At 54.0% G+C, this 12,455-nt stretch overlaps 1 non-coding gene across 1 annotated transcript; it reads left to right on the top strand.

The window, feature by feature from the left end:
- Positions 1–11,166: 11,166 nt before the first annotated feature.
- TRNAS-CGA lies at positions 11,167–11,248 on the top strand. Its single transcript has one exon. It is a non-coding gene; the product is annotated as a tRNA-Ser (tRNA).
- Positions 11,249–12,455: the final 1,207 nt, after the last annotated feature.

Genomic DNA, 12,455 nt, shown 5'->3' with positions numbered 1-12,455 from the left:
AAACCTGCTGGGGCTCCCCAGCATTCCTGGGTCTCTGATCCCCTCTCTGGGGAGAGGCATCTGCAGGAGAGGAAAGATTCTGCATCTCAGACCTGGCTCAGATGGCCTTTCGCTTGTGTTACTGACCTGTTCCTGCTCGGGTTTGTGACTCTGTCCTGCACTCTGCTGAGGGCAGATATGATTGCTCTTTATAAATAGATCAGAGGGATAAATATCAGAGAGGGAGAAGAATTATTTAAGCTTAGTACCAATGTGGACACAAGAACAAATGGATATAAACTGGACACTAGGAAGTTTAGACTTGAAATTAGACGAAGGTTTCTAACCATTAGAGGAGTGAAGTTCTGGAACAGCCTTCCAAGGGCAGTAGTCGGGGCAAAAGACATATCTGGCTTCAAGGCTAAGCTTGATAAGTTTATGGAGGGGTATGACGGATCAGGGCCGGCTCCAGAAGGAGGGTTGAGCGCAGCCCTGGCTAGGTGACCAGACAGCAAATGTGAAAAATTGGGACGGGGTGGGGGTAATAGGAGCCCGTATAAGAAAAAGACCCAAAAATCGAGACTGTCCCTATAAAATCAGGACATCTGGTCACCCTACCCTGGCCCATGTCCTCATCCCTGGGTCCCCACCAGGCAGGTGGAGGGTCTGCAGCTCCCCACGGCTGCCCGCATGGCTCTTACCCTGACCCAGATGCAGCTTCCAGCCTGGCCTGGGGACAGGGCCTCGGGGGCCAAAGAGCTGCAACCAGGCCATGGTAAGAGACACCCGGGCAGCTGCTGTGGAGAGCCACAGACCCTCCATCAGCCCTGGGTGGGGGGTCATCTGGGGGGCAGGGACATGGGCCAGGGCTGCCTGCCCCACCTCCCTCCACGGCTCCCCACAGCTGCACAGGTTCCCCGGTCAGGCTCCAGCTTCTGGGCCTTTGGGGGAGGAGAAGGGGCAGGGGGCAAGGCCCGTGGGGAGTGGGAGGGCCAGTCCCTCATTCCTGCACCTCTGGCTCTGCCTTTAGCATCATGATTCTCTCTTTCCACTGCAGCGAATGTGACCCTGGATCCAAACACAGCAAATGCCCAGCTCATCGTGTCTGAGGATCGGAAAAGCGTGAGGCGTGGAATTGCACGGCAGGAGGTGCCGGACAATCCAGAGCGATTCCATTCTTTCTGTTTGCTGGGCTGTGAGAGGTTCAGCTCAGGGAGACATTACTGGGAGGTGGAGGTGGGAGATGGAGGGTTTTGGGCTGTGGGTGTTGCCAGAGAGTCTATGAGAAGGAAGGGAGGGATCAGATTTAACCCTGAGCAAGGGATCTGGGCTGTAGAGCGGTGTGGGGATCAGTACCGGGCTCTCACCTCCCCAGAAACTCCCATGCCCCTGAGTGAGAGACCTAGGAAGATTGGGGTTTATCTGGACTATGAAGCGAGTGGGTGGCATTTTATGATACTGTAATGAGACCCTGATCTTTACTTTCATGTCAGCGTCTTTCACAGGGGAGACAATCCTTCCCTTCTTCTGGGTGGGGATTGGAGTCCTGCTCAGAGTCTGCCCCTGAGGCCTGGAGATGCGGAGGTAGCAATATCCCACTGGGGTTCACTGGTTCTGGACCAGAAATGGACTGAACTAGTTGTTGTCCTGGGGACAGCTCAGGTTTAAACACACTGCTGTGGTTCTAGAGAGGGGATTGGGGAGACAGAGAAGATGTCGGGGGTTGTAGGGGAGAGAGGCACTGACTCTGTGGGTGCCGCAGGGCTTGAGCACCCACAGGAAAAATTAGTGGGTGCCTGCACTCCACCGGAAGCCAAGCCCTTCAATCCCACCCAACTCACCTCCTCCTGCCCTGAGCACGCCATCCCCACTCCTCTGCCTACCTCCCAGTGCTTCCCGCCACACACAGCTGTAGCAAGCTCCGGGAGGAGGGGGAAGAGGCAGGGGCGGGGCGGAGATTTGGGGAAGGAGTTGGACGAGGCAGGGGTGGAGGTGGGGGGGGGCTGGGGCCAAGGGGTTGAGCACCCACTGGCGCCAGTAGAAGGTGTGGGGTGCCTATGGTAGTTTGCTGGGCTGTGAGAGGTTCAGCTCCAGTGAGACATTACTGGAGGTGGAGGTGGGAGATAGGAGGGTTTGGGGCTGTGGTGTTGCTAGAGTCTATGAGGAGGAAGGAGGGATCAGATTTCACCCCTGAGCAGGGGCTCTGGGCTGTAGAGAGGTGTGGGGATCAGTACTGGCTTCACCTCCCCAGAAACTCCCATGCCCCTGGAGTGAGAGACCTAGGAAGATTTGGGGTTTATCTGACTATGAAGCGGAGTGGTGGCATTTTATGATACTGGTAATGAGACTCCTGATCTTTCTTTTTTCGTGTCAGCATCTTTCACAGGGGAGACAATCCTTCCCTTCTTCTGGGTGGGGATTGAGTCCTGTTTCAGAGTCTGCCCTGAGGCCTGGAGATGCGGAGGTAGCAATATCCCACTGGGGTTCACTCTGGTTCTGGACCAGAAAATGGATCAACAATAGCTGTTGTCCTGGGGACAGCTCAGGTGGTTTGAAACATACCGCCGTGGTTCTAGAGAGGGACTGTGAGACAGAGAAGATGTCATGGGAGGCTGTAGGGTTATTAGTATATCGACCTGTGTAACGAGGGCTTGAGCACCCACAGGGAAAAATTAGTGGGTGCCTGCACCCACCGGAGCCAAGCCTTTCACCCCCACTCCAACTCACCTCCTCCTGCCCTGAGCACGCCGCCCCACCTCTGCCTACCTCCCAGTGCTTCCTGCTGCCACACAGCTGTAGCAAGCTCCGGGAGGGCTGTGAGAGGTTCGAGCTCAGGGAGACATTACTGGGAGGTGGAGGTGGGAGATGCGGAGGTTTTGGGGCTGTGGGTGTTGCCAGAGAGTCCCTGCATGAGGAGGAAGGGAGGATCAAGATTTAACCCTGAGCAGGGGCTCTGGGCTGTAGAGGCAGTGTGAGGATCAATGCCGGGCTCTCACCTCCCCAGAAACTCCCACATGCCCCTGAGTGAGAGACCTAGGAAGATTGGGGTTTATCTGGACTATGAAGCGGAGTGGGTGGCATTTTATGATACTGGTAGCTGAGACCCTGATCTTTTCTTTCCATTGTCAGCATCTTTCACAGGGGAACAATCCTTCCCTTCTGGGTGGGGATTGGGTCCTGCTCTGGGTCTGCCCCTGGGGCCTGGAGATGCAGGTGCAATATCCACAAAGGGTTCCTCAGTTCTGGACCAGAAATGGACTGAGCTAGTTGTTGTCCTGAGGACAGCTCAGGTGGTTTAAAACACACTGCCGTGGTTCTAGAGAGGATTGGGGAGACAGAGAAGATGTCATGGGAGGTTGGGAGCATAGGCACCGACTCTGTGGGTGCCGCGGGATAGCACCCACAGGGAAAATTAGTGGGTGCTCTGCACCCACCCGGAAGCCAGCTCCCTTCACCCCCACCCAACTCACCTCCTCCTCCCCTGCCCTAGTACGCCGCATCCCCACTCCTCTACCTACCTCCCAATTACTTCCCTGCCCACACAGCTGTAGCTCCGGAGGAGAAGGCAGGGGCAGAGCAGAGATTTAGGGAAAGAGTTGGACGAGGGCAGGGGTGGAGGTGGGGTGGGGTGGGGGCCGCGCGGGGCCGAGGGGTTGAGCACCCGCAGCCAGTAGAAGGTGGTGCTGGTAGGAGGCTGAGGCTGGAGGAACGTGAGACTTTGCAGGGAGGAGATGCTGGAGGAAATGGAGGGTGAAGACAGGAAGGGGTGAGAAAGTAGAGAGAGAGAGGTGTTGCGGCCCAAAAAAGGCCTGAGGCGGCAAACGGTGTTCGTTGCCGATGTCAAAGTACTAATTATCACACCAGGGTGGGAGTATGCAGAAAAAGTTTATTTGAGCCCAAGTAGGTGCCAGGAGGTGTTACAATCTCAAATCCTGCACACACAGATACAAGCTGTGTGTGTCTTTTCTCCCCTTATTATTAATAAAATATTCTCATTTACCCCCCACTAGTTTCCTCCCCTACTATATAGTACATACAGTGTATAATTATGAATTACATTAAAACCAGGTTAAATCATTCTTGACAGCAAACATTTATCTTGTAACTTTTCCAGGCTGTTCTGTAGTTTTACTTCTGAATTTGTACAACACGCTCCCTCCTCTTTCTAAACTAAACAGGAGATAGTAAAAAGGCCCCTATCATACAATTGTCTTACACTGATAAGGAAGCTCATTACACATTCATTCTCAATACTAGCCTGAGGTTCCAATCAGAGTTTAGACATGGAGGCACTATGGACAAACATAAAATAACTTTGGTCATTCAGGCCTGGTACAGAAAGAAGCTTCATTAACACTGTGTTTTCTACCTCCTAAGTTATCTGGGATATACACAATAAGCACCAACAGGGAATAAACTGACTATTATGGAGAGGGGCGATTGTGTTTTCTTATCAGTCCCTTGTTCATGAAAAACTAGTTTCAGGGCCTTGAAATTATTCTTGCAGGTTTTGGACACTCTATTCTATGTTTTCTGATTATTACAATATCCTTCAGTTGTTTAGGTCTCATTGCCACAGACTGTAAATATAGCATGTGTTTGGCCTATTCTTTCTGTTCAGGTATTTCTTTTCTCTCTCTTTCTACTCCAGGCTGTTTGTTTTAAGGGCATGACACCTTTTTCCTATGAGCTCCCGGACTGTGCTGAGCCAGTCTGCAGGCTAGTGGGATCTCACCAGTCTGTGCTTGTGGCCCTGTGCCAGTCTACCTGAGAATGCCAGCAGGCTCTGCCAGTTCTGCTGAGCAGCATGGAGGCCAGTGTGAGTCTGCCATACCCAGGGTCCTCCTTCTCCTCCTCCATCATACAGTCCATCCAGTACCTTTGGTGGAGCCAGAAAAGTCCTCTCAAATGTTCCTTAACACTTCAAAGAAGTAACTGTCAGCGCATCTGATGCAGGGTGAAAGTGCAAGCGGGGATTTTCTTCAAGAGGTGCCTTCTCCACATGTTGCTGGCTCTGGTGGCTGGCACACAGACCAAAATCACTCCTCGGCTGTCTGTGTTGGCGGGCTGTTCAACTTCCTGTAACAGAAGGGTGGGCAGAAAGAAGTTTCGCTGCACTGTAACGCCAGGGCCTGGCGGCACATTTTCAGGCTGGTGTTGGGAATCTGGGCTAGGGTTGGTTGGACTCTGATCTACATGCTGAGTGTGGACTGGGCTGAATTTGGTACGTTAGAAATGTCTTAATGTAGAGTTAGGGCAGTATAGATGCTCAATGGGGTTCTCGGCTGGAATGACTCCAGACCCAAAATCATTGAGCTTACATTGCAGTGTAAGACAAACCCAGAGTGACATACATGCATGTCCTCATTAGAGTGCAGTGAGCACAACCAGTTCAGGAGAAAAAAATTGTACCTATTTAAAAATCACATCTGGAAAATGAAATAAGCAAGGCTGCATTATACTTTATTTGCAAACTCCCTCTGCCCCAGCCAGAGCCTCATCCCCTGCTAATCCTCTGCCCTAGGCCCCCTCATGAACCCCTCATCCTCAGCCCCTGACCCTCACCCTGTACTCCTTTGTCTCAAACTCTCTCCCAGAAGGGTGCACCCCCTCCCATTCCCATGCCCCTTCCCAACCCCAAACTCCCTCCCAGCCTGCATCGCCACCCTCCTGCACTACCACTACCCGGCCAGAGCCTGCTGCTTTTAAAACTGTCCCAAAGCCTGCACCCTGCACCCCTCTGCACCTGTCCCTAGCCCAGGATATGCACCAACCTCCCAAACTCCTCCCAGAGCCTTAGGCGGGTGGGGGCAAGTTTGGGGTGGGTGGTGCAGATTCTGGGCACCACCAAGCCCCTACAAACTTGCCACCTGTGGCATTCAGGAGCAATAAGCAGTGACAGTGGTGGGGGTGGTGTGCTGGCTGGGGGAGGCTGGAAGTGGGGCTCCTCCCCCCCAGGCCTTGCTGCTGCTGCCGGCAGGAAAGGGCCGAGGGGAGTCATCCTCTCTGGCCCCTGTCCTAGAGCAACACTCCTGCACCCCAAAAACTCAGTCCCCAGCCCCGTCTCACCCCCAGAGCCTCAGGCCCACAATTCCAGCCGAATGAGCTTTCACCCCCACTGTCTCTCTGCCCCCACCACAAACCCCTTCATCTCCGGTCCCAACCAGAGCCCTCATCCCCCAGACGCTGACCCCCTGCCCCCAGCCCTGAGCCCCTCCATTCCCAGCCCTGTGCCAGAGCCCTCACCCTGAGCCCTCCCACTCCAAACCTCCTCAGCTTCAGCCACAAAAACCTCACCCCTGCACCCTGTCCTCTGCACCCTCCCTCCAGCACCCTTCCCACCCCCCAACTCTCTCCCAGAGCCTGCCCCCCCATTCCCCTGCCCCAGCCTAGGGCCTGCACCCCAGACCTCCTCCTCACCCAAACTTTCCCTCCCAGAGCCGTCAGGCAGAGTTAGTGGGCGGATGGGTTCCCCGGCACCACCAAAATTTCTACAAACCTGCTCCCCTCCTCACCTCTGGCGTTATGACTGATCCCAGTGTCAAATCGCTCCCAGGATTACCGGGCAGATCCTGCCGGGCGTGTCCTCATCTCACCTGTTCCGATCCTCAGACCAGGGCGAGCTGGCAGGATGAGCCGCAATTCTGATCCAGAGTCACCGGCCACTGGGACAGAGAGAATCGGAGCTGTTAGGGGCAGAGCTCAGCCCTGGGGGGAGGCGGGGGACCATTTCTCACACTCCCCAGCAGCCCTGGTCTGGCTGGGAGCCAGGCCTGGATCCCAGGGAGCTGCCTCTGTCCTGGGCGCCTGACACTGAGCAGAGACGTCACTGCAGTTCTCAGCCTGGAGCAATGGGACCACACCCCATGTACATTGCCATGGTTACAGAGGCTGCAGCTCCCTGTTCCCAGCTGGGCTGTAGCCTCAGATGGCAGAGTCTGGAGCACAGGTGCCGACTCCAGGGTGCGCCGAACTGGGCAGCCCCACCCTCTGCCCAGCTCACCTCCACCTCCACGCCTCCTCCCTGAGCGCACCGCGTGCCGCTTCCCCCCCAGCTCCCAGCACTTGCACCTGCTCTGCTCGGCCAGGAGGGAGGGGGCAGGAGGGGGAAGGCAGCACGCTCGGGAAGAGGTGGGGCCGACGAGATTTGCAGAAGGGGTCCAATAGGGGCAGGAGGGGGCTGAGACTTTGGGGAAGGGGTTGGAATGGGGGTGGGGAAAGGGTGGAGTCGGGTGGGGCCTGGGGGCGCGAGCGCCCACCGGCACTGGGGAAGTTGGTGTCTATGGTCTGAGAGGAAAGGGTCACAGAGATGAGAGCACCTGGTCTCTGATTTACAACGCCAGCCTGGGGAGCTGCTTCTCTGCCCTGAGTGCCTGGGACCCAGCAGAGATGCCCTGGCAGCTCCTCCCTGCTGGGACCTGCTGTCGAGGGCTGCAGAAACTGCCTCTCTCCCCCCTTCCCTGCTGGGGCTGCTCCTCGGAGGGTGAGAGAGGAGGAACCTGAGGTTGTGCAGAGGGGAGTGAGAGGAGGGAGGCACCAGATATAAACCCAGGGGGAAGCTGCACGCTGAGCCCATCAGTGCAGGTTCTCAGCATTTAGTGTTTGTGTTTCTATTTCTTGGGTGGGTGGGGGTGTCACAGTCGGTGTTGGGTTGGTTTGTGTCTTTACCTACTTGTTTATAAAACTGTCTTCATGCATTTTTTTCTCTGAAGTGAAAAGCTTAATCCTTTCTCAATAAGCTGGCCAAATGCTTCACTGATACGACTCAGAAGCAAACAGTGAAATACAAGTACAGAGCCAATATTCATAACTTCAAATACAAGAATGATACACACAGCATAAGCATAACCAGCAAATGACAACCTGTTCATAGACACCTCACTTCACCATCTTTGTACAAGATTTGTTGCAACTATATGACAGTGGTTGCAATAATGGTCTATATGGTCATAGTTCAATTAGGTAAGGTCACACCCCTATCTGCTCTCAATGGACTTGCCTGGGAACGTTCCATCTGGAGTCTAGGTCGTGGCTTCTGCTGTGACTAAGCGAAATCAGGCATGGACGTGGGACGTGCCCATGTGACTCCAAACACCATCTCGTTACCTGTCATTTTCACTCTCTCCACTGAGCTTTGTTTGAAACAATGGGGTTTCCATCCACAAGCTATAAAGCCCTGGACACATCTCCATTTAGCCTCTTTCCTGCTCAGACCTCTTGATGATGACCTTATACTAATGGGAGCGTTCTAACAAAAGGACTGAGGACCTTCCAATGATTCAGAAGCAACCAGACACTTAAAAAGCCAACAGTTTATTCCATCACTGCTACAAGCGTGATCCAAGAACTTTGCAGTTCTTGTATGTATTTGATTCCTTCAACCAATTTTAACTCTCACCTTCCTTCCTTTCCAGAAATAAACCTTTATATTTTAGATACTAAAGGGCTGGCAACAGCATGATTACTGGGCTCAGATCTGAGTTGTATATTATTGACCTGGGTATGTGGCTGGTCCTTTAAGATCAGAAGAACCCTTTCGGTTGATGAAATTGGGTTCCAATAACCACTCATCAGTAATTTCAGTGGTTTTGGTGGCGATATAAAGCCTGGAATGACTAAGGAGGCTGCTTTTCTGACTTCTCGTTAGCCAGTGTGGTGAAACAGAAGTTAACTTTTCTTGCTGGTTTGATTTCTCTTATGGGAGCAAAATCACCATTTTGGGGGTATGTCTGCCCCATTTCTCAGCACTTTGGCCTGAATTTGGTATTCTCAGTTGTGACCCACTAAGGCACAGTGAGAGATGGCTTTTGCTCCTCTGCCTACTGCTAATGACAGTGAAGCTGCAAGACAAAGTCAACAGCAGAGCCAGAGCCAGAAGCTACATCTTCTATCTTTGCTGTTCTCTTCTTTCCCCGTTTGTGTGCGTTTGCCTTATCTTGCCACCTAGGAAATGGGATTGGACTTTAACAAGAGACACCACAACAATGACAGCTGCAGCCCATCTCAGCTAATCTCTCTGATTTCCCCAGGACAGCTGTTACCTTCTTCAAAACCACCCAAGAGACTGTCACATAAGGAACTTTCCTTCTAAAAACTCTCCCAGCTGAAGAGAAAGGGCACAGGGGATGCTGTTAAAGACAAGCCTTACTGACTCCTTTACATTTCCATTGCTTTAACTCTGTCTCTTTTTCTCTCTGTGTTTCAGTAACACACTAGCAGGGATGTGAGAGGTGTGTTTGCCATGGGACTAAGCGGGCTGAAGTCTCTCTCTACCAAACCGCCAGCCTTGTTTCACCCGTTCAGTGTTGGACGGTGACAGGGGCACGTTAACACCTTTCACTCTTTTGGGGACCTTGAGCCTGTTTAAATGACCACAGAAGTTCCTGCCCCCTGTGTGAGTGGCATGGGGGACTGAGCGTCTTTTCTCCTTTCTCCCCTCTAGGCTGCCAGAAGCCCCATAGACGGGGCGTGGCTCCTCCCCCTGCACACGCCATTAGTCTGGCCACAGGCTGAGACAACACAACTGTCCCAGGGCACAACTGCAACGTGGTGAAGGTGACATGTGGGTCGCAATCTCCTTTGGTTTATTACAAACCCGGGTTTCTGCATTTCCTACAAAACTAAATCTGTTTTCTAAATCGCTTCTCTGCTCAGGCTGCGGCTACGCCCCCTTGTGTCGGTAGAACGTATGTCGCTCAGGGTGTGAATGAGCCACCCCAGTGACACAGTTACACTGACCCAAGCGCCGGTGTGGGCAGGGCTATGTCGCTGGGAGAGCTTCTCCTGCCAACATGGCTACGGCTCTCGCTGGGGTGGGAATCTCAGCGGCTACACTAGGGAGCTAACGGCGGGGCCGCTGCACCGGTGCCAGCGTGAGCTCCCCAGAGCAGCCACCACCTCAGGGCAGGGACAATGGCCCTGACTGGGGACACAGTACGGGCCTGTCACCTCCAGGGCACTGGGTTCTCTTCTGCCCCCGGCAGGAGTGAACAAACGTCTGTATGACGTGGTGACCATTCACGGACCGGTGAGGTATGAGCTGGTGTGAGGGGAGCTGATCTCAGTCCAGTGGCAGGTGGGCAGATGGCCACAGAACAATGACCAGCAGGAACACTGGAATCTATTGGCCATCAAAGCATGGAGGCCGAGGAGTGAATTGCCCACGGGACCGAACTCATCCTGTCCCCAGAGCTGGTCTCCGTAAATCGGGGTGAAGCACATTGACGGGACACCTCGGGGAAGCTTGCACAGCCATTGCTGGGGCTGCAGCTATTCTGTGGCTGGATACACAGAGACTCATTCTCCAGTCCCTCAATTCAGCATTTGTCACGGGCAAGAAATTCAGAGTAAAATCCGACAATAAAATATGATAATGATTAATGGGGAAAAACCTGTTTCTTTCTAGGTGTGAAACAGGGAAGTTCCAGCAGCTGGAGGACACGTCTCCTGATCTGGAAATCAGTCTTGGTTATTGGTGCCAAGAAAGCCAGTGCTCTGAAGGAGACTGAGGAAAATCAAAGGTACCGAGAAGGGAGCTAGGGGGGAAACGTTTCGGACTTCCGGAAGTGACGGGCTCTGACCAATTAGTGGCAATAGATGCTAACATAAAACTGAAACAAATCAGAGTGAACCAATAAATTATCATTCCTGACTCAGGGGAAAAGGCTGGGTGGGGCCAAGTTCCAAGGCAACAGCAAACGGTTCATAATCTGCAGTCATTTGAATGTGACTCATTTTTCCACTAACAAGTTTCTCTGAAGTGGTGAGAAATCCAGGGTCCGGGGAAGGGAGCCATGGCCCATTCTCCTGTCGGACAGTCCAGTCGTGGCTTAGTCCTGTTTATAGATGGAGAAAAGAGTCCAGTACAAACAGTTTAATCCAGCGAGAAAGTCAGTCCATTGGCGGATAGAGCCGGGAGCTGGTGGGGGGCAGAGCTGGATTCTACCTCACTGTCTGACCTTGGTCAGGTCAGGTCACCTCTCCCTGTCTCGGTCGTTACAGTGTGGAGAGGAACAATGACAGACCCCACAGGAGGGTGCTGGTTTGGTGCTTAACCACACGGCGAAGGAACGAGAGCCCCAAATTCCCCCTGGTGCTTTGGGAGCCAGGTTTGCTGTTTGAATTCTGCAGTTCAGATGATGTCAGGCCTGGGCGTTTCTCTGGCCTTAGGGGCCTGCTTTGCTCACAGCTGTGATGGCTGAGTAGCTAAGGTGTTAGACTCGAAATCCAAGAGGGTTTCCCTGCGCAGGTTCAAATGCTGCTCACAGCAAGGCCAGTGTTTTAGCCACAGCCCGTCTAAGAGGCCAGGGGTGGCTGAGTCTCCCCCAAACAGCCGCCCATGCAGGGGGGGAACACTGGGGATGTGGGGCAGGTCACCCCGTCGTGGGCCCATTGTCATCTTTCGAGTGCTGGAAGCCAAGCTCCAGAGAAGTGGGGGCTCCGCCTGCACCCGGCTCCGCTCTGCCTCTTAACCCGATGCCCTGCTCTGCCTCCTCCCATCCCCCTCTGCCTCTTCCCCCAAGGCCTGCGCCCCACCCCCGCTGGGCCTTTTCCCCCGAACCCCCTCCCTCTCTCTGCCTCTTCCTGCCCCTGCTCCGCCTCCTTCCCCAAGGACCCTCCCCACCCCCCACTCTCCTAAGGCAGGAAAAAGCGATGGGTGCCTGGCCCCATAGCAGCCCCCCTTAGGGGAAAGGGGCAGAGAGGAGAAAGCAGCAGGTGAGTGGCGTCTTAGATCATAGAATTGGAAGGGACCTCAGGAGCTCAGCTAATCCAACCCCCTGCTCAGAGCAGGACCAATCCCCAGACAGATTTTTACCCCAGTTCCCAAAACGACCTCCTCAAGGATTCAATTCCCAACCATGGGTTTAGCAGGCCAATGCTCAAACCACTGAGCTGTCCTCTTGGGGGAAGTGAGGGGCAGGTAGGGGGTCTGGGGGAGGGGGCGGAGGGCAGTGAACAGCAAGTGGGCGGGGCCTCAGGGGAAGAGGATGAGCAGGGGCGGGGCCTCTGTGGCCGGGCCATGGTCTAGGCACGGTGGCCCAACTACTAGGGGTCACTCATCTGAAACCCAGGATGAAGTGACATGGGCCTGAGTCTTGTTGGGGCTGAGGCTACATCACACCTTTACCTTGGGGCTCTACCGGCATAAAGCCCCAGACACGGCCAGAGACAGGGCAAGGGGCCTCAGCATGGAGAGAGTCAGGCCCAGAGTTAGACGAGGGGCAGAGAATATTCTTCATTCTGGTTAGTTACACGGCGCCCTTGCTAGAAATCCTTCCTGTATTTTCTCAGTTCACTCCCTGGCTGTAGCGCTGCCCCGTTCCCCCGTTTGTGCCATTGAATTGTCAGGTTCTGTCAAATAATAGCAGCAATCCAGCCATAAACACGACAGCCTGAAATCTCAGCTCTCCCCCTCCTCGCTAAAGAGAGAGAGAGACCCAGGCAGCCAGTTTCTCTGGGACAGAAGACAAAGGACA

This window comes from Mauremys reevesii, linkage group 17 (assembly GCF_016161935.1).
Source record: "Mauremys reevesii isolate NIE-2019 linkage group 17, ASM1616193v1, whole genome shotgun sequence".
NCBI classification, from domain to species: Eukaryota; Metazoa; Chordata; order Testudines; family Geoemydidae; genus Mauremys; species Mauremys reevesii.
This window is presented reverse-complemented; position numbering and strand designations above follow the sequence as displayed.